We start from the raw sequence: 23,147 nt of genomic DNA on the forward strand, positions 1-23,147 counted from the left end.
TGGCCAACTTAAACACCAAGACAAAGGCAGCAGCTCAGCCTTACAAACAGTATAAGAAGTCATGACAGAGAACACTGTTCAGCACTGAACCTGAACCTAGCAGGTTATTTTTCAAATGAGTGTAAAATCAGTGGTGTGGCCATGAACGACAGCTGTGCTCACGCATGGATGTGACTTGAGAAACAACACTTGTAAAGAGTCAGCACTTGGGGAAAAGACTCAGCACTGTCTAACAACAACCAAGGGTAATTTCACAAACAAAAACGGGAAAATGAAAGGACTCACTCACTCACTTTGCTATTGTACTAAGGGCCCTAACAGCTGCTTAGAGGAGAATTTTATGGATGGGTTATTTTCCTCTGTTTTCATTAGGACCACATGCCCTCCAGCTCTCTCACGAAACTTCTGCTGGCCTTACCCTTGAGAGCAATTTATGACTAAATTTACCTTCTGAGAAACATTAATGTAAATCTATGAAGATTAGCTATTTTCAACTGAATGTAAACATAAATACTCAAAGGCAAAGTAAAAACCAAGGCCAGATTTTTACTAACTAGTATTTTCAGTGTTGGTAGGGCACTAGAAAAAACTTTTGTAGCATGGAGAACCTTAGAACACCAATGATTTTAATACCAATGATTTTAGAGACAAGCTAGAGACACTCCTTGGAGTACACTGTAGTCTGTTCCCCAGCAATGCACTTACAGTATAAAAAAGCAAGAAAGGAGAGTGAGGACGTTCTCCCTGGAGGACCTGACCACACACATGTGCTTCAGGTCAGAGAACACAGGCACAACGAGACTCAGACCTAAAAGCACACAATTATTGGCATTTTATCCACTGCAATCAAAACCAAATCAGAGATTAAGTATATTTAATACACACAGGTACTTTCCCTCTACTTTTCAATTCTTGTACCTGTCAAGCTCTACATAAAATGTTCACTCTCAGTGTTTGCAAAAGAAATTTAAAATAATCTTCTATTTTTTCTCATAATAGGCTTTGTCCTTAGTCAGTACACGCTGTTTTATTTTTAAAAAATTGGTATATTTGCCAGCTATAAGTTCTCCTTTATTTTAGAGAAACAGTATTTCTATTTTATTTAAAATGTGTAGCCAAAACAATCTCTAGAATTCTAAAGCTCCCTGTTACTGCCGATGTTGACTGCGCGGTGGGAAGCACCATCTCTTCCTCCCAGAAGAGGGTGGGGGGACGTGTTCTCTACTCCTGCGACTATGATGGACGGAGCTATTGTCTTTTACACCTTGCCTCAACAATCTTCATTTTTGTCACGTACTGGACTGCACAATGAAGAAAGAATAAACATGGTTCTGGCTAGAGACATTTTCCAGGTTTTTCTTTTCTCTTCCTTTGTGACAGGGTTTCTCTATGTAGTCTTGGTTATCCTGGACCTCACAAAATAGACCAGGATACCTCTGCCTCCCAAGGCCTACAATTAAAAACATGCACGACCATGCCCAGTAGATTCTTAATGGTTAGGGTTAGGTAATTAAAATGACTTTGAAGAGTAGATAACCTTTATTGGAAAGTTTTATTGATAAAACGTAGAATGTATTGTGACTACACAGAAGATGGCCATGAAATGATAAATAACTGACATGACCATCACTGAAAGTGAAGAGAAAACTGCAGGCAATGGAAGGCTGTGCTTAACCTGAGGATCAAAGCCACACTCTGAAACCACGCCTTAAATACTGGAGGGGAGAACTCCGACAAATCAGTGCTAACAACATGAAGAAAGCAGACTGCTTCTGTGGGAATTTCGATGTCTAGTCATCAGTGGACACAGACTTACCACTCATCAATGGGGACACTTATTCCGCTGTCTCTGAGTGGAGATTAGTCCGTAAGACACACACAGGTGACTCTGAAGATTCATTAGCAGAAGTTCCTTGAAGATTTCTTCTCGCTTGGTTTCCACGTTTCACTCAAAACTGACCCAATCTGCAAACGAAAGCATGCAATTAGGAGGCAAAAGCTGCAGGGAGCAATTTCTCCCTCTATATAATTAACTGATAACACATGAAAATGGAGCTCAAATGCTAGACCACACATAAGAACCATGTTTAAAAGAATAACCTACTTTTTAATGCCTGTAATGTGCTTATTACAAAGTTGCTACCCTTTTCTCATCATATAAATTGATCATTGCTTCCATGCTATGCAAGGTACAACTCATTCCAGGGGCAGTCCCCTACACATGTCTATTCTGGAGACATCCACAAGGTTGGCTTACACACCGTGTTAAAGAACACCTTCCTACATTGACAAACCTGAAGTCTTCACAAAAAAAATTCAGATTTCTAATCTCTCTTGAAAAATGAAAGCGGACAACATCAGGCCTGCTCCTCCACGGAGTGCTATCAGATGGGATTAACTGTCAACTCCTGATGGGCTTGGGCGCCGTGTTTCTCCATAGAAGCTGCCACTCTGCAACGTGACTTAGTTCACAGTTCTTGTCAGGACCAGATACGCATCCGAGCTTTCAAATTCCAGTATGTATTTCTAATAGCTTGCCGAGAGCACTGTATTACTGTCAGAGTCAAATATGTTTTCCTGACTTAGGGATGTAAAATGACAGAGATAAAAACTTGAGCTTTGAGTCAGAAAGCTGTAGATTTGCATTCTATTTCTGAAAGTCAGGAGCTGTCTGAGCAAGCCTCTAGCAAAGTAAGCGATTTCTTCGTACACAAACACCCAAATAAACACTTAGAGCACTAAGCAAACATCAGGCCTAAGCTCCAGCATGTACACACTCAACTGGTAATCTGATCACTGCTTGCCCACTCTTGCTCATCTCAGGGACCACACCATCACTCTCCAATGTCTTCACCCCTAAAAGCACCACCATGACAAGTCATTCTCTTCCCATTCCAGCCATTCAAACAAATAGTAATTCCTCCCTAAGCATCAACTCATTTGCTAAAATTGTCTATATATTCAACTGTTTAAATTATGGTAGGCTTGAGATGTCATTTGCCCTACATGCACAAAGCCCAGGTTTAACCTTAGCACCAAAAACTACAGCAGAAGTAGAAACAACTCATTGTCTCATCCAAATGCTGCTGAGACAAATTTGAAATGCACAGCCATTAGGCTTTTATTATTTTTAATTTTGCAGTTGCTTTAAAAACATATAGATAAACACACACTCTGTCATACAATGCAGCTATTGCATTCCTAGGAATTATCTAAAAAAACAAAAGTGCACATCTCTGAAACTATAACAGTAATTTATCTGTAACATGATAAAATGAATACACAGAAAACCACTTCTTTGAAGCTACCTATATACTTTGAATTCCTATACTATGAAATATGTTAGTATAGAGTTTGGGTCTGGCTAATTTTGGTGAATGATGTTTTAATTTATTTGCAAGGATTTTTTTTTAATAAATTAAAGCTTATAAAATTTTAAGAAATTAAAGAAATGCAACCTAACTCACTATATAAATGAACAGAAACCCTAACTGACTGGCAGAACAAACAGCTGAGTCTCAAAATCACAAGCAGCCAAATTCAGCCAAGCACAGGCTGCCAACAGAGCAGACCACACCCAGAAAGGGTAGAGAAAGGGACCCTACTTTACTTCCCCTTTTGTCAAAAATACTCAATGCCCAGTAGACAAAATTCTCTGGATATGATTTTTTATGATTATTTATTTATGATTTTTATGACACGTGCACATATGCACCATATACCCCACATAAATGTATACATACATACACATACATATACACATACAATAAATAATTCAGAAAATTCATTCTTTACTCAAATTCCGCTTTATTTAAATTGCCTAAAGTTTTGTTTTTTTTTTTTTTTCCTTTATTTAACAGCAGGAAACAACCCCAATTGCCTATAGATAGATGACTGGATAAACAGGAGTATACCTTCATTCAGGAATGGCAGCCGTGCCCCACAGGAGCCCTGGGATAACTATGAATACAACCCAATAAAGAATTGTAAACTGATTAAAATGGTAGGAGACTTTGTGTGTGTGTTCATGTGTGTGTGTGTGTGTGCTTGGTGTGTGTATAACTTAACTACCTGGTTCTGGCAACATCAAAAACCAGGTTAAACACGCCTGGTTACAACTTTGCATGGACTACTACAGTGGCTGTAGAGAGCTTCAAAGGTAAAGCTGCTGTCCAAGAACGGGGACCTGAGTACGGATGGCCAGCATACACAAAAAGCTGGATGCAGAGCCAAACATCTGTACCCCCAGTGGTGAGGGTGTAAGATAGATGGATTCTGGGGACTTGCTGGCCAGCCAGTAGAGGCAAAATGCCAAGCTCCAGGTTCACTGAGAAACTGCCTCAAAGTATACAATGGAGGGGGTCAGTAAGATGGCTCACTGGGTAAGGGCACTTGTTGTGAAGTCTGAGTTCAACCTCAGGCACCCTCATGGTGAAAGAAGGGAACCAATTCCTTCAAATTGCCCTCTGACCTCCACACATGTGCACATATGCACCATATACCCCACATAAATGTATACATACATACACATACATATACACATACAATAAAGAAGCAAATATAATTTTTAAAAACAAAATAGAGTGATAAAAGAAAAACTTTAGGGGTGACAGATATTTTCAATTATATTTCCATTACAGTAAATAGTTTTTGTGGTTCTGAGGTCACACCACAGCCTTGGGGGTCTCAGGCAAGCTCTGGTCTATTGCTGACTCCCAGCCTCAGATTATCAGTTGCTTGAGTGTGGTATCACTTCATAGGCATATATGTATGGCAAAGTTTATCTAATTGAACACTTTCAAAATGTTCAATTACTCTATTTAAAACCAATTACTGACTGCTGGTTGATAATTTAGCAAGACTGATTTACATGGAAAGCTCAACCTTTTCAATGCATGGTCACAATCTCTTCAAAAAAGACTTTCAAAAATGCATATAGTGTTAGGTACCAAAAACACTAACTGCTGATCACAAAGAAAGTATGTACTAAAACAGCACTGGACCCCAGTGTAATTGTGCATTCACAAAAAGGAAATTCAATAGACTATTTATTATTCATTCAATTCTAGTCAGTATAGTTCCTTAGTCCCTTATTACATTTAGTAGGAATCATATTTTTTTAATTAATTTGTCAGCCAAAACTGCACTTTAATGTACGCATGCCAAAAACATTCATGAGCCTGTTACTGGCATGTACTAGATCCTCCTTAGATACACCCCCCCCCACAAGAAGCCATGAAGCTACAATCTACCTTAAGACCTGGCATGTGGTGGTGCTTTTTGTACCACATTAAATGCTACCTTTCCCACCTACTGTTTCCAGCGAGAAGACAGTGTACTCTGCATCACCTCTCTGAGTTTGAGATTATAGCACTCTTTGCACAGAAACTTTTTGTTTTCCAAAGTCTCCATCAGAGTGCCATGAACGAAAGGATGATCTGTGAATGAACCGACATCTTCAGACACTTTCGGCAGTCACAGAAAAGTTAGGCATGTTGTCCTTATTCCAGCTAGACAGGGTGGGTGAGGGGAAGCCACTGGAATACTGTTTTGTGTCACCACCTGAAGTAAAGCGTCCTGCTTCAGTAGCTACTATCAGGATGGCGGATCGTGACTAAAGGTCCCTCTGGTAGTGAAACTCCAGTTATGATCCTTCTAACCCTTAGATCCTCTCAGCAGTTTTAGGGACCAAATCTGCTGTAACTCAAAAGCTTTAAGGTTAAAGTGACCAAACTATAAGGAAAACCCCTAAGTTTTACAGAAAAAAATTTATTTAGTTCCCACTTTTCCCAAATGAATAGTAACCTACCTTAGCAGACTTGATCCTATTAAATTATTTTAAATAATCTAATAAAAATACATACTTACAGACTGGGTGTAGTAGCACAAGACTTTAATCCCAGCAATTGAGAGGCAGAAGCGAGCAGATCTCTGAATTCCAGTCTGTCCAGCTGGGGCTACACAGTGAGACACTGTCTCAAAAAACAAACAAACAAAAAACCCTCATGTACACACCCCATGTTCTCGGTCATTTAAAAATCAAACAGCCATTCTCTTTTTTCCTTCCCAAATACAGATAGGTCAAAAATTTAGTGCAAGCTCCTGATTTTAGATCTGTCCAAAAATCACAATCACTATAATGTCTACAACCACTGAAATGAACCTCTGCAAACAAACTACAGGAACATAACCATTCACATAAGCAGCTTAAGGGAAAACTTATCTGGGTATCCATGTATCGGTACACCGTTAATGCTACAATCTTGATACATCTTGCTGTATCTGTTGGTGCTGTTCACATTCCTAGATGTAGTGGGGTTAGTGATGGTACAAAGACTGCACTTCCAGGAATTATTTCTACAGTTTAAAGACATAAACAAGGAAAAAAAATTTTTTTAAAGGGGCTTACTACTAATTGTTGAAGTTTCAAAACCTGGTAGGAAAGGGCGCAAATGTCCTATTATCACACATAGAAAAAAAGAGGTGAGGTTATTAGAGATGACCTACTGGTGGGAAGACAAAGCCATATAACCTGTGGAAAGGATACAACTACTTACTAATGCTTGTGGACTATAAGAAGTATGTGACAGCAGCTTAGGAGATAGAATCTACAGTCTGAATTCTAGTTCTGTCAATTATTACACGGGTTAAATTTAAGCAAGCTACACACCCATGCCAAGCCTCAATTTGCTAAACTGTACAATAAAAATAATCCATAAAATTACTGTGTGGTTTAAATTAGGTTAGTATCTGTGAAATGCTTATGACATGGTCTAACACTCCAGAATGTAATTATCAAACTTAATGTTATATTTTATCATACTCTCAGCTCCCTCAACTCACCATGACTTTAAAGTAAGTATATTTTAAAGTACATAGCACACTCACAGCAACTGTAGTACAATGTGGTATTAAACAGTGAGCTGGAGACAGGTGTGATGAGCCATAGCCACAATCCCAACAATGTGGAGGCACAGGCAGAAAGAAGAACTTAAGGTCAGCCTAAATTACAGTTGACATAGATTGTATCAATAGTTAAACAAATATAATTTCCAATTTGCGCCACCACAGAGAATTGTAAGCAAATTATTTTAACTCCCCAGAGTTTGGTTTTATTAACTATAAAGTGAACACAGTGTCACTTAACTCAGTATAATGTTTAACACATAACTACAACTTGAAATATTTAATTATACTACAAATGAAATAGATATATTATATCCTTGTATGAAGACTGTCCCAATTTACACTTTGTTTTCATAGTCATTCCTGTCTCCATCTCTGGATGTCTTGTTCAAATAACAAAGTATATAAAAATTTTATTCAGTTATAAATTATATGGCCACCCTTGTTTAAAACTGAAACGCCTTCAGATTTTTCCCTGTGTTTCACTTTCAAGTGTTCTTTTACCCCCTCCTGTGGATCAAGCTGGCCTGGGAACTCTCTATCCTCTTGCCTCTGCCTTCCAAGAGTTGGATTACAGAGTATGCTGGCTCCACAGCTCTCTCACATTCCCTTTTGGGTGACAGGATCCCTTTGCTCCCCTAACTCATTATGACCCACTTCCAATCCAGGCTCCAAATCTAATATTCCTCTTTACTCTCACCCTTTGGGACAGTGTCATGTTTTCTAAACTTAATCTTTCTTAAATTTCTATCTGAATTCGATAGCCAAAATAAAGGCTAACGATCTGAAAATATGAGCACTACAGTAACAGATCAAAAGTTTATCCCTTCAGAGATAACTACATTTTTAACAGGACTCCTGAAAAGACAGTATTTTAACCCAAGAGAAATACTAATGATAGGAATTTCAGGTACAAGCTGAGTAGAGCTCGCTGAGGGCAGTTTTCACTCTTGGGATCAAATGCATCCTCAGTTCCATCCACCTTATTTTATTACATTCTCTTTCTTCTACCTTGTTTCCAAAGCAAAAAGCACTATTATCATTCTTGGCTCCTGTCTTTCTGCTTGTTGTTCAAGTCCAAACCAAGATCTCTCCTAACTATTTTTACAATCTACTTAGTTCCAGCCTTGTAGCTATTAGTAAAAGTGATTGCCACCACGCCTGACAATCAGAGTTGCATCCCTAGGACCCACTTGATAGAAGAGAACTTTTGTAAATTGTCCTCTGACCTTCACATGCATGCTATGGCACACTCAAAATCCACCCTTCCTCTCCAAGACAGATAGGCAGACACACATGTATAGGTATGTGTACACACACACACACACACACACACACACAAACTTTTAGTGCACTAGCAAAACATTGTAAGGGAAATATTTAAAATTGAACATGACCAAAAAAAAAAAAAAAAAAACAGGCTGGAGAGATGGCTCAGCAGTTAAGGGCTCTTGTTCTTTCAGAGGACCCAAGTTCAATTCCCAAAACCCACATGATGGTTCATAATCATCTGTAACTCCAGTTCCAGGAGATCTGATGCAAAACACTCATACACATAAAATAAAACAAATCTCAGAAATAGATAAATAATAAAAGCAAACATTTTCCCAGTTTAGTTTGGGTAAGACTTGCTAATTCTAAGTTCACTTTTTTTTTTTTTTTTTTTTGGAGACAGGATTTCTCTATGTAGCCCTCGGTGTCCTGGAACTTTATCTATAGACCAGACTGGCCTGAAACTCAGAAAACCATCTGCCTCTGCTGCAGAGTACCGGTATTAAAGGTATGGGCTACCACATCTGGCCTAGCACACATTATTTTTGAAGATTATCACACCCTATTGCATTTTAGCAAGATAATAAAGATTAAGTGAATTTAAAAAATAAAGCATAGGAAGTAGAGATGGCGCAGCAAAGCATGCTTGCTCAAGCATGAGGAACCAATGTTCTCAATGTTCCTACAGAGATAGGCAAAGCCCAAGAAAACTCACAAGCCAGGCAGCCTATGAACAAGAGACCCCAACTCAGGCAAGACAGAAAGACAGGACTGACACCTGAGGTTGTCTTCTCACCTGTACATACATGCTGTTGCACATGCATGCGCACACACACAAACACGTATGCATACACACTTTGCAACCACTTTACAAAGCCAAGCAGAAAAAAGATACAAAGTGTGCATTAATTCAACTATATAAAACCCATCAGTAAGAGAGAAAACTGAAGATTTTACAGTTACAGCCACAGGCATACTTCAGGCATTCACAACAAACAGGAAACATACTATAAAAGGTTTTGTTTTGTTTACAAACAGCTCACTTCCAACTGAAAACATTAGACCTGAAAAAAAAATCACTTTATATAAACAAAATTAGCTGTTCACATTTAGCATAACATTTCAGAACACATCAAGTCTAAGATTTTTTAATCTTACCACCTTCAAAATACTGCATGCAAAGCCTTGTAGCCAAACAACAGAAAAATATTCACACTACCTAGACATGCATACTTTCCTGTACTTCAAAAATATCCCCTACATTTTCCAGATCTTTTCTTGCAGTTAACATTTGGAATGTAAACAGGTCTCTGAGTAAGCATCTCCTACAAGTCTCACTGCTGAGCTAAGTGGTGAGTTGGTGAGCAGGAGGATCCCCATGTTTAGAAGCTACTGCCACCAGCAGCAACTGTGACCCCAGATTTGGAGTACTTACAGCAACCTGACAGTTTCAACTTCCTGATCTCTAGGACATAAGTATGGGCCTATCTTCTTGAATATATTAACTAAAAAATGACCTCAATTCTAATTCTTCCAGACCACCCATTACCCTCTTTTGTTTTTGGTGGGGGGGGGGGCAATGAGGCAGTTTCCACCTGGTCCAAGATAGCCAGCTGGGAACTACTGATCCCACATCTGATGCACCTTGACAATGACCCTGATCTTCTGTTTTCACCTAATCCAATAATTTTATCATTACCAATATCCTATGTAAATGGCCTCTCTGAAATTGTGAATAGTGTTTGTTTCATAGAATGAACTCTGAAAGCTATAGTACGTGTCTGTTATGTTTAAAATATGTATTTCCTGTGTTTATTCCTTTACCCCAATTTATATGCCTAATACACAAGACTTAGTATTATCAATTGAATTTGCAAGGTCAGTATGAAGAATTAAAGCTTCTCTCATCCCTGGCTTGGTGACAAATGCCTAAAATTTCAACACCCAAAAAACAAGACAACAAAGTTTCTGTCAGATGTAATCTGAAATTCTTTTATGTATAATGTATGCCAATTAGTGGGCTGATATAAAATACTAACACTCCTGTGGTGTTCTGAATAAAAATGGCCCCCATAGGGTCCATAGGGAGTGGCACTAGTAGGTGTGGCCTTGGAGTAGGTGTGGCCTTGGAGTAGGTGTGGCTAAAGGGCAGGCTTTGGGGTCTCAGAAGCTCAAGCCAAGTTCACGTCCTGCTGCGGTCAGATCAGGATGTAGTACTCTCAGCTCCTTCTCCAGCACCATGTCTGCCTGCAGGCCACCATGCTTTTCACCATGATAATAACGGACCAAACTGAAACCGTAAGCCAGCCCCAAGTAAATGTTTTCCTTTATAAGATTTTATGTGGTCATGGTGTCTCTTCACAGCAATGGAAACCCTAACTAAGACAACCCCTAAGATTGCATGATCCTGCTTTTCTAGGTTGAATAAATTTCTGTTAGCATAAAGATGCAACTGCTGTTTTAAAATTTCCTTGCCAGGCTTGGTGATACATACATCTATAAGCCCAGCACTTGGCAGACTAAAGCACAACAATCAGGAGCTTGAAGAAAAATTGGTCTACACTGTTAGACCGAGTCTCAGAAATTGAAAACAAACAAACAAACAAATAGATAAATAAATGTTCCTCTTTCTCGGGAAAGCATAGCAATGTTTAAAGCTCAGACTCCTCGCTGGACAGCTGTGCATGTGCATCCCAAATCCTGCTACTGCACTCTGACTGACAGTCATTCTCCCTCAAATTCTCCACAGTGAATCTAAATTACTAGTGGAATGCTGGCTGTGACAGGCACATGCCTACAGCCTCAGCAGTCTATAGGGCTCAAGCAGGAAGGTCACAAGTTCAACACCTGCCTGAGCTACATGGTGTAAAAAGAAAAAAATTCTAATTTAATCTAAAAATAAATTACTAGTGGGATATAAGTACACAGAGGTATAATTAACCATTCCTCTATCAAAAGGTGTTTCACTGACCATTGAAAAATTTAAACAAAATATGACATGTCCATACTATGGAATATCATGCAACCATAAAAAGAAATTAAGTACAGATATATACTACATGAATAAACCTGGAACCCATTACATTATGTAAAACTATCCAATTACAAAAAGCTACATATACATAGCTCTACATCACTAGTAGAACTTGCAATGGTGCAGTCTCTTGGTGCCATAGTCTAGCACTTCATCAAGGTGATATATAAATTAGTATGTTATAAACCCATCCCAAGGTATACACACACATAAAGATAAACTAAGCATATCCACACAAAACCTTGGCTAGGCATGCGCTACCTGCCCACAAATATAGTCTCTAATGATGAAAAGTATACATTTATAGTTAGATAAATATATAGTTAATGTTAGCAAGTGTGATGCACCTTACGTTAACTGTGCGTTCTATACCTGTCTATGACCAGCAGCACAGTAATTTTATACCAACATCACCACAAACAAGTGACAGAACAGATACCATGTTATTAGGTGACAAGAATCTCCATCACGATCTCAAGGGACCACTATTGCCCTGTAAGTGGTCTGCCTCTGTTACTCATCACTTGACTATGCTTAAATGTTCACTTTTTTGTTTTGTTTTGTTTGAAACAGGGTTTCTCTGTGTAGCCTTGGCTGTCCTGGACTTGCTTGCTTTGTAGACCAGGAAGGCCTCGAACTAATGGAGATCCACCAGCCTCTGCCTCCTGAGTGCTGGGATTTCTGGTGTACACTACAACAATGTTCTTAACTGCACTACCCATAATGGCTAAAATGTGAAAAAAGAAAAAAGAAAAAAAAACCCTCAAAATGCCCACAAACTAATGAATAGAAATATGAAATGTCATATATGTACACCACGGAATGTTTAATTGTAAAAGACAGTGACAGGTGCTACGGTACTGGCAAATCCTTATGAGATGTAATGAACACAGGACTCCTTTCCAACCAATTATCCAAAGAGGCAACTGCCATGGACAAAAACTTCATTGTTGTGTCAGAGCACAGAGCTGAAGATCTCTAGCGATAAAAATACTATTTAGACAAAGGAGGCGGTCAACAGCACCCACTTACACATTTCAACAAACTGATTCTACTATTATGTAAAATTTCCCAATAAGCCTGTTGGGGGGGAGGTATCACCTCCTCCCAAAAGAAGGGGAAAGTGTTTTTTACCCCAAGACACATTCTTAAAAGTGAAAATACTAGGATCTACGCTTTGTCATAGGCCAGGGTGTTTGGAGAAAGGGCCCCACCAACTCACCCCCTGCACTCCTCACTTAGCTCCACACTGCATTCAGGACTGAAACACCACTGTCTCTCAAACCTGGCAAAAGAAACTTGTAATTGATTACTGAAGTTGAGAGTATTTCCCCCATATTTTAACCATACTTTCGTTTAAAAAAGGGTCAATTGTTGTTAAAATAGACAGACTTATGAATAAATGTTAGATACACAAATGTGTCTAAGGAAATACAGAAATGGTTATTTTCTCACCCTTTTGGGCAGCAGTAATTAACTCCTATTATTCAGTTTGGTTCAACTTAACTCAGAACAGTTTTACTTTGGCTTTTTTTAAAGGCAGAGTCTCAAGGCTGTGAAACTGTCCCAGAACTCACTTTACACAGCAGGCTCACTTTGTACCCGTGGATCGCCACCCACCTGTTTCCAGAGTGCTAGAATTAAAGGCATGTGTACCATTATGCCTGGCTACTTCAGCTTGTTTTGATTTATTAATTTAATCACTTGGCTATTTCAGTTTTTAACATTAAAGCTTCCATTAAAGTCAGCTTTGTTTGTTTTTTCTTTTTGTTTAGGGTGGAGGTCAAGACAAAATTCTGTGTAGCCCTGGCTGTCCTGGAACTCACTTTGTAGACCAGGCTGGCCTCATAACTCAGAGACCTGCTTCTGCCTCCTGAGTGCTGGGGTTAAAGGTGACATGCAACACCGCCATAGATGGTGTTTTTAAAAGTCATGAGAACCACTCTCATTCTCAGACAGGGAGATTAAACAATCACCACAAAATACAAATGAGCTCCACTGAATTTCACACATTTCTAGTTTCCTGACCCCAATGAACTTTTAAGAGCTCCCACGACATCTTAAGAGAACAGGTCCATTATTAACATCTTCCATAACCCAGTGCACTGGGTGTCACCTCATTCTCAACAAACCGAGTATCCTTTCTTAACTGAAAACAAAACGAAAACCACCACAGGTAAGAGGACTTGCTATGTCACTTCCCAGCACCTCCCTAAGTAGCTGAAAACAGTTGGCCTTCAATAGTAGTTCTACCACTTGCTGTGTGGCTAATTATAAGCTTTTACCAGTGGTTCTCAACCTGTGGATTGTGATCCCTTTGGGGGTCCACTGACCCTTTCGTAGGAGTCACATGTCAGATATTTACTATTCATAACAGAAGCAAAATTATAGTTATGAAGCAGCAGTGAAATAACTTTATGGTTGGAGGTCAACACAACATGAGGAACTATATTAAAGAGTTACAGACAGCATTAGAAAAGTTAAGACCCACTGCTCTATACAGTTTGTGCCAACTTCACATGGTTAGTATTTACAAAATAAGTGTAAAGAAGGACAATGATTTCCTAAGAGTAACACACACACACATCTTGACCCTACTCGTTAAAGGCTCCTAGAAGAAAGAAGGACAGAAAGAATATAAGAGCTGGAGGACGGGAGAAGTGCTGTGAAATGCTATCTTCAGGACATAACGGTGTTACAGTCATGAACTCCCTGTATCTGTGGTTACCTCAACAAGGTCAAGTCAACAAGATCAGTGAGCACCCAATGGGTAACACTAACTGGATTCTGTGGGTTATTAGCATAAAATACAGGACATTAAAAAAAAATGGGTGACATGTTGGGGTTTCCTAGGAGTAGTAGGAGTGGGAACTGGGGAAAACAATCAATCAAGATATATTGTTTATATCTACAAAACTGTCAAAGTATAAGAGATATTCTAAAAAATAACGGAGCAATAGTCACTCTGAATTTAAACTTTAAAAAAACAGTATTTTAAGCATCAAAAAGTATGGAATGATTTTCAACATTTTTCTTAAATTTATCTAAAGACTCAATATGCAGACAGTTGGTTATCTGTTCACAATGCCGTACATATTTTTGGGGACATTCTCAGGGGACTGTCAGTCCCTACCTTAGACAACAAATGCACTATTTCTCAGTAGAAAAAGCCACACCAACAACACTGTTTTTTATTCTTCTTTACCACATAAGAGGCAGTTTGAGCAACATCCGTACAACCAAGGAAGCAGCACTAGGGCAAGAAAACAGCTACAGAAGAGACAGACCGCAGGAGCCTGTGAACATGCTAAAATATAAAGACAGGGTTAGGGAGCATAAAACCAAAGCAAGACAGTAGCAGCTCATCCTAAGTAATGTATCATTCTGGCAAAAGATTGGTCACTTAAATTGTACAAACCTAAGGGCTCTTGGATAGCTATAGCCACTGCTACTTAAAGATGCAAACATCATCAAGATGTTGACAAGGTTAGGACAGTGGTTTTCTTCAAGTAATGCAAACACACACACACCCCCCAGTAATTCTCCCACAAGTACTTTTTTTCAAGACAAGGTTTCTCTATGTAGCCCTAGAACTTGCTATATGTACACCAGGCTGGCCTCAAACTCAGAGATCAGCCTGCCTCTGCCTCCCGAGTGCTGGGAGTGCTGGGATTAAAGGCATGCACCACCACTGCCTGGACCACAAGTACTTTTATGAAATAAAAGTATGAAATGAAAATAAAACCAAACTCTAATGTAACAATTCTTACACGCCAAACAGTTTCTTAAGAACACCTGACATAAAAACCACAGCAGTAACTACTGAAATTGTCAACTGCAGATAAATGTATTTTAACATAGACTTAGTTGTAGGCCTTCAAGTAAACAGATCTTTGAGGCTGAAAAATGTATGACTCAATGGTAGAGTGCTTGCCCATCATGAACAAGACTACTAGAGTCTGATCCTTGGGGTGGGGGTTGTCTAATAAAAAGTTACCTTTTTTTGTCATATTTATTTACTTATTTACTTACTATGCCATAGTGAGAATCTGGAAGCTGGAAGGCACTTTATGAGAGGTGGTTCTCTCCTTCTACTATGTGAGTCCCAGGGATCAAACTCAGGCTGTGAGCCTGGTGGCAAGCATGTCTGCCCACTAAACTCTCACAGGCCACTATTATTCTAACAGTAAGGCAACACCAAACAAGGCAGACAAAAAAAGCCTGAATTTATCCTCCAACCTTTATTTTATTCTAGGGCTATTAGTAAAGTAATTCTACTGTATGTGGAATAATACTTTTTGTTAGCAATACAATATTATCAACCCACTGTGTGACAGTAAGAATGTCCTTAAGGAAAAGACGAGAGGAAAAACAAACAAACAACACCACTAGCCAGACATGGTGAGACAGGTCTGCTATCCTAGCACTTGGTAGGTTGAGGCTGGATAATCAAGAGTTCAAGACCAGCTACTATATGGGAAGTTCAAAACCAGCCTCCGCCTTTAAAAAAAAAAAAAAAAAAATGCTACTTAGGTAATAACTTGCCACATTCTACACTGAGACAGGGTCCCACTGCGCAGTCCACACTGCCCCATACTCTTTCTTTCTAAGACTCTCTTTCATTTTTATTCAGCATTACATAATATTAGTATGCTACATAATATGCTGCATAGCCTTCTAGCAGGGACAGACAGATGATCATAGGTGAGGAGTTTCTTCTTGAGTCAGGAAAATGCTTTCTTGATATTCTCCAAGTCCCTGGAGACATAACAGAGACTGACTCCAGAAACATGCCTATCTCACTCCATGAAAGCAAGTCTGGCAATTCTTTTTTCTAACCTTCACTACTGCACCAATAGATATACACAGTGACCACACCAGGGTGACCAAACATAAGCCCATTATGGTGAGGTCAGGGAGACTCTTGACCCACAGCTCCACACCATGAATACACTCTGAGCCCTACCCAGCTCCTCACAGGTGGCCAGCTTCACCTCCTTTCCCACTCTTGATCCTCCTGCCTCAGCCCTCCAAAGTGCTGAGTCACAGGTGTGCACCGCCATACCCAGCCTAACACTACTTTTCACCACAACCTTACTTGTCCAATGTGAAGTTCTCCTTTCTGATAGATCCTCTCTCACTGAATAAAAAGCAACGCTTCCATGGTGATAACATTTGCTGGAGTGAGATATAACTGAACCTTACTTTTGTGAGGAAAAAAATGTACTGACTTTTCAGCAAAGACAGTTATCAAAATTACCCCCTGTAATGGTAGGGTGGAGATTCAAGCCTTTTCCTCCAGTTTATATTTTCTGATGTTCTTTATGAAACAGTTAAGAAACTTTATTTGGTACTGTGCATTAGAGAACAATCTGAGTTAAGGGATAATAAATTAAGTGAAGTAAATGTGGCTGAACAAATTACAGCAATCCTCTCAGTCAACCAAGTTCAACTGCTGAACAATAAATTCACTATGACAGGACAAGAGTCTCTAGAACTAGGGGGGCTGGAAACATGAAGCTGTGAGCATCTGAGGACTGACAGGAAATCATCTACTGACTTGAACACACTGACTGGGAGACACCGGAGGGCAGAAAAAAATGCCGGTAAGCATTTAGATATGCTGACAGGCAAACACCAACTCAAATGAAAATGCTGAACTAGAGTGTCTGTACAAACCATTACAGAAGGAATGGACCAGGGAGCTGCACACAGCACATTCGCTAAGACGGACTTCTTTCACTACAGAGAAACAATCTGAATAGACTGATCAGTCACAAAACCACCAAACTCTCAGAGGCATTGTACAATCTTTAGCATCTGTCCTGGGGTAAAGAAGAAATTAGGGATATACAGTTAGGAAATGAATAGTCAGGTCCACCCTGACCTGCACAGGGGTGCCTTAGATAGCATGCATGTGCACACAATCACACACACAAAAACTACATTTTTTAAAAATGCACAAGTTCATGAATAAGAATTGTATTAATCCTAGGGGAGTATTTCACATGTAAACTTGAGATGAATGCTGGATTCTAATAAAAATAATCTAGTCCATAAAATAAACGGATTTTAAAACTTTAACCAAACCTTATTCTAGTGTGTCATTCAAAATTACTTGACATGTAAAATATTTATCAGAAATTTTAACATACAGTAGGCTGGAAAGATGGCTCAGGGTAGGAGCACTAACTGCTCTTCAGAGAGCAATCAAAGAGGTTCCCATCACCCACCACAGGCAGGTTACCATCACCTGTGACTTCAGACTAGAGGCCCTGACAGCCTCCTCTGGGCTCCAAGGGTAAATTCACATACATGCAAACACACACACAATTTTAAAATAGTAAATATATATTGTTTTGTTTTTTGAGACAGGGTCTCACTATGGAGCTCTGGCTGTCCTGGAACTCACTATGTAGATCAAGCTGGCCTCAAACTCACCTGCCTCCTAAGTGCCGGGATTAAAGGGCACAAATGAGCCACTACACCTAGATTAAAAATATTTTTTTAATTATGTTTGAGAGCAGTGCGGTGGTACATACATCTAATTTCAGCACTTGGGGCTGAGGCAGGAAGATGACAAATTTGAGGCCAGGCCAAGCTAAACAGGAAGACTCTCAAACACCACACATACACACACATACAAATACATATATAAGTTGCTTCTTTCTTTTTCTTTTTTGGTTTGGTTTCTCTGTGTAGCCCTGGCTGTCCTGGACTCACTTAGTAGCCCAGGCTGGCCTCGAACTCAGAGATCTGCCTGCCTCTGCCTCCTGAGTGCTGGGATTAAAGGTAGCACCACCACCCTGGTTTTAATGTGAAATAAAAATACAAAATCTGATTTTTATGGTTATTATAGCTTAGGAATAAAGATTACTGGACATGTACGCTTAAGCTGTATGTGTATATATATACAAAAGCACACATAAACCATGTGTTTATGTGTGAAGAAAAGATTGCTTTAATCAACAGGAAATGGTGCCTATAGCTTGGGGTGGAAAGTTAAATAAGAATACTTGTCTCAGCAAAACACTGCAAACATGCATGTAAATAACTTCACCAGCATTCTCCTTTCTCACTAAACTTAAGTTGCAGTTTAAAACTGCATTTCAGAGACTAGGGCTAAGCTCAGTAGTGTGACTGCCATGCATATGTGAGACCACTGTTTCAACCTCCAGCGTTTCAAAAATAAAAGTACTCATGGACATGCCAGCATTTTTTTCATTTAAGAGCACAAATATGTATACCCATACATTAAATACCACTCAAAATAGTCACACACACTGTAGCTAGCTGCTAATATGCCATGGAAATACAGGTTATTTATGTGACACTCCACCACTCCACCCTCACGCCCCAGCTCTACTTTTGAGAAAGGAGTAAACAGGAAGTATATTCTCATAGGACACGGTAGTTATCAACTTTTGTGCGCTGATATTTCCCCCAAAAACTCTGAGAACTGTTTGAGCTGTGAGGCAGTTCAATAAAGTGTTCTCCATCATACCTGAGATCAATCCCCAGCACTCATAAAATACATGCAGTAACACCTATAATCCCAGTACAGAAATGGCAGAAACTGGACCACTAGGGTCTCGCTGGCCAGCCAACCTGAACAAATCTGCAAGGCCCCAGTCAGATTCTGTTTCAGAATATGAGGGTAGGGGGGGCCTCAAGAAACAACACCTAGAGGTTAACCTCTGGGCTATATACAAGCATATACAAAGGAATTCTGCCAGGTTATGTAAGTGACAGTAATTGCTTTTCTTTAACAAAAGTTTACCAAAAGAACAATGTTGTGGCTTTCATTCTGATTTCAGCCTACAATGCTAGTAAAAAGCTAGGTACAACGTAGTCAAAGCAAGAGTGTGTAAGTCCATCTAAGTCACCAACACTCAGCCTTTAAGAACTGTTATCTTAAAGAGAAATGTGGAGTAAGCACCCTCAAGAAGTTTTAAGTGAGCCAGGCACAGTAGCTTGGTTCATTTTAGCACTCGGAAGGCAGAGGCAGGAAGATCTCTTTGCATTTAAGGTCATCCTGGTCTACACAGTGAGTGCCAGACATCCACAGTTACAAACTTTTAAGTGTTGCCTCCTTTCAGATCACATTTGTCTTTATATTTTCTTGCCCCACTTCTCTTCATTTCTTCTACCCCTTACCATTTATTTCAGTGGTTTCCACTTTCCATATCAAAAATAATTAATTTCAAACTTACTTTTTCCTCTTGCACCTTTTTTATTTCCACTAATTCTTCATAGAGCTATAAACACTTTCAGCTACAGAAATACATGTACACTGCACCAGCTCCACATACTCATTCAGCAAATGCGAGCGCCTTCCACACCATCCACTGTCCATATACCAAGACACATCCCTGAGAATGAAGCCAAGTTGCATCCCTACAGGCATAGATGGCACAACTGTGTACTAGGGCCAAGGAACTTCAAAGAAGACTATGGAGCAGCATTAGCCAAGTAAGAGCTAGAACTTGAGCTCAGGACAGTACAAACTAAGGCTCTCATAACCATGGCAATAACTCTGCTTTTTATTATTTATAACACAGCCACCTGCTGCAGTTTGCTCTGTTCTGTGATAAACCACTGTCCAAAATCAACTCTGGCTACCAGCTCCTGCTTCAGTTTCAGCCCTGACTTCCATCAATGAGGTACTATGACCTGGAAGTATAAGCCAAATAAATTATTTCCTCCTCACAAGTTACCTCTGGTCCAAATGTTATCATAGCAACAGAAAGGAAACTAGAACACCACAGAAGGCTCTTGAACACAGAAGTAAAATAACTAGACTTCCACTTTAAAAGGATGAGCTGGTTGCTCTGCTGGAAACAGAACAGAGCAGCAACAAGAGAACGGTTGCTTAGAGAGCGACAGGACTGAAAACTGGGTGAATTTATTTCTGAGTGTCTCCATGCCCATCTTTTGGAATCAAACCTTGGGCCTTGCACATGCTCAGCAAGCACAGCCACCAAGCTGTATACCCCTAGAGGCCCTGCACGTATTCTTAACACAGTTTTTTAAGGTAGATAAAGCATGTTTTCATGACACCTTACTTTAATTCAATATGGAGTATCAAGAAGGTCTTGATAGGTTTTCAGCAATAGGAGCTGACATTTAAGAAAATGAAGAAGACTGGAATAGGCACAATGACCAGGGATGGAGAAACTGGAGTATGAATTTAGTTGTGTTTTTGCTAAACAATAGAAGCCTATTAGATATCTAGTTGGAATTGTTGAGTAGGCATATGGACCTATGAGACTGGAGGTTAGAAAAACATTCAGACTAAAGATAAAATTCTCAGCTTGAAATACATGATAATTCTCACTAGATAGGATGAGATCACAAGAGACTAAATATAAATACACCAGAGGTCTAAACATAGAGACTGAGAACACTGCCTCCTTTTTTAAAAAGCTGGGGCAACAAAAAGGAACCAGTAGACGAAAACTGAAAACACAGAATTATCCAGAAAGCAAAGGGAAGGAAGGTTTCAAAAACATAATTATCAATCAAGCCATATGCTGCTATCGCAACTGAAATTAGTATCAAAAAGTGACTAAGGAATATATCCCCAAAGTACAGCTATGGTAGACTGAATAAATGAGTCAGAAGAGACAATCAATAACTAACTGATAACCAAAAAACAAAAAACAACCTTTTTTTTTTTTTTTTTTTTTTTTGCTTTTCGATACAGGGTTTCTGTGTTCAGCCTTGGCTGTCTTAGAACTCACTACATAGACCAGGCTGGGCTTGAACTCAAGAGATCTACCTGCCTCTGCCTTCCGAGTGCTGGGGTTAAAGGCATGTGCCACCACCACTGGGCTAGAACACAACATTTTTTTAGAGCAGTAACTAAGGAAAGAGATGAACTTGTTGAGGAAGGCTTTTAGAAGATGACAAATTTTTCAGCATTATTTATATATGATTAATTAGAGCAATCCAGTAGAAATAGGACAAAGACATACATGCTGAACGAATGAAGACTGAAGCAATTAATAGCACTGACCAGATAAAAGGAACAAAACCAAGGGTGAGAGCAGAAACAGAAGATGCATAAGATATGAGTAGAGATGTAAGACAGCCAGGAAACATTTTCTGATTGCTTTCATTCTAATATATATATATATATATATATATTTTCAATCTGGTACACACACACACACACACACACACACACATATATATGACCTAGTATATAAGAAACTAGGTCATCAGCTGGAAGAAAAAAAAGGGAGGTGTGCAAGAGATGATGAGCGAGGTGTCAAGAGTTATTAGGAGAAAGAACATACTGGGATGATAGACTGTGAGGGCACTATAAGGCTATTGAGGCCAGCGGGAATATCTGAGAAGACCTGGGCACAGTCCAGGTAAAAAGGTGCTATACCGGCTATAGGTGACAGGGTATGATATGACTGCAATGACGGAAGGATGGAGTGTAAAGAGACAAGAATAGTGGTTACACTGGGTTCAAACCAGATGAAGAATATTCAAGAGAGGTTACAGAGAAAGGGGACTTAATGGCAAAATGACTCTACCAAGAGCAGACTGCGAGTCACACACACACACACACACACACACACACACACACACACACACAGAAGTACCCTGAAAGTGGCATTACTGAAAAGGAGTTGGGAAAGAAGGATGTTGAGGCCCCAGGGAAATGCTGATAGCTATGCAGAATGAAGTTGCTTTAATGTATTATGCTTAGTTCTATTAACATGCTATTCAGCTAACTTAAAGGCTAACACAAAACTTCTCCTTGAGCAAAGTGAGTCTATGCTGAGCACATTGAGTCAGAGAATAAATCAGAGCCACAGTAGAGGGTGGTTTGAAGGCATGGAATACCATTTCCAGTGTTCCTAGGACCAGATTCATCTAAAAACCTACTCAACAAAAATGGCAGATAACAGTTGGACTAGCCACTCAAAACCTCATCTTTTCCCCCAATCTCTGAACAGAAGAGAATACCCTTACTAAAGAACTGGCAATATTATTTATAAAACAAACAAACAATAAAACTACCAGGTGTGATGGCATCTGTCCTTAATGACACCACTCAGGAGGCAGAAGCAAGCAGATCTCTGTGAGCCCAAGGTCAGCTTGGTGCACACAGCAAGTTCTAGGCCAGCCAGAGCTACACAGTGATAACCTGTAGGAGAGGGAAAGGAGAGAGGGAGAGAGGGAGGGAGTGAAGAAAGGAAAGAAGGGACTAAAATAAGACTAGTGCAGATACTAGTGGACTTAATTATCTAAGTGACTAGAAAAGCTACATGATCTTCCTAAGTAGAGAAAGAATCTGCAGGGCAGGCTTGATGGCACAGTGAGAACCCCTGTTTCCACTTAAACCATATCAAGACCCATCACTGAGAAGAGCAGCTGCGTGAAGACCCACAGTTCCCCACAGCAAGGAGGTGTGAAGCGCACACAGTGCTGGACAGAGTCCAGGTTCATTCTGCTTCTATGCAAAAGGTCACAGTAGAAGACTGAGTGCAGCTCAGCAGTAAGCAGCTGCTTAACACCTGGAGCACCCTGGGGTCCATCCCAGCACTGAAAAGAAAGTCAAAGTAGATGACTTGATAAACCAAATAAAATAAAAATAATTTTGTGCTTTGCTATAATACACTTTCAAAAACTCTACCATAAAGATGTCATAAGAAATCGTAGCATTGCTGGGCATAGTGGCACACACATGTAATCCCAGCACTCTGGAAGGCAAAAGCTCTTGGATCTCTGTGAGTTCAAGGCCAGCCTAGTCTGGGAGTCCAGGATAGCCAAGGCTACAGAGAAACCCTGTCTCAGAAAAAAAGAAGAAGAAAGAAGAAAGAAGAAAGAAGAAGGAAGAAGGAAGAAGGAAGAAGAAGAAGAAGAAGAAGAAGAAGAAGAAGAAGAAGAAGAAGAAGAAGAAGAAGAAGAAGAAGAA

At 39.6% G+C, this 23,147-nt stretch overlaps 1 protein-coding gene across 3 annotated transcripts in view; it reads right to left on the reverse strand.

The window, feature by feature from the left end:
- Cdc42se2 (CDC42 small effector 2) overlaps window positions 1-23,147 on the reverse strand; it is a 65,398-nt gene that overhangs the window by 34,005 nt on the left and 8,246 nt on the right. For 2 of the 3 annotated variants that reach the window (XM_055602824.1, XM_055602821.1), the window contains exon 2: window positions 1,817-1,965. The gene's annotated coding sequence lies outside the window, so the exon portion shown is untranslated. Of the gene's footprint in view, window positions 1-1,816; window positions 1,966-5,868; window positions 6,358-23,147 lie in introns of all 3 variants that reach the window. The other variant, XM_055602822.1, reaches the window with a different exon arrangement.

Source organism: Psammomys obesus, unplaced genomic scaffold, assembly GCF_907164565.1.
Source record: "Psammomys obesus unplaced genomic scaffold, mPsaObe1.curated_primary_1811, whole genome shotgun sequence".
NCBI lineage: Eukaryota > Metazoa > Chordata > Mammalia > Rodentia > Muridae > Psammomys > Psammomys obesus.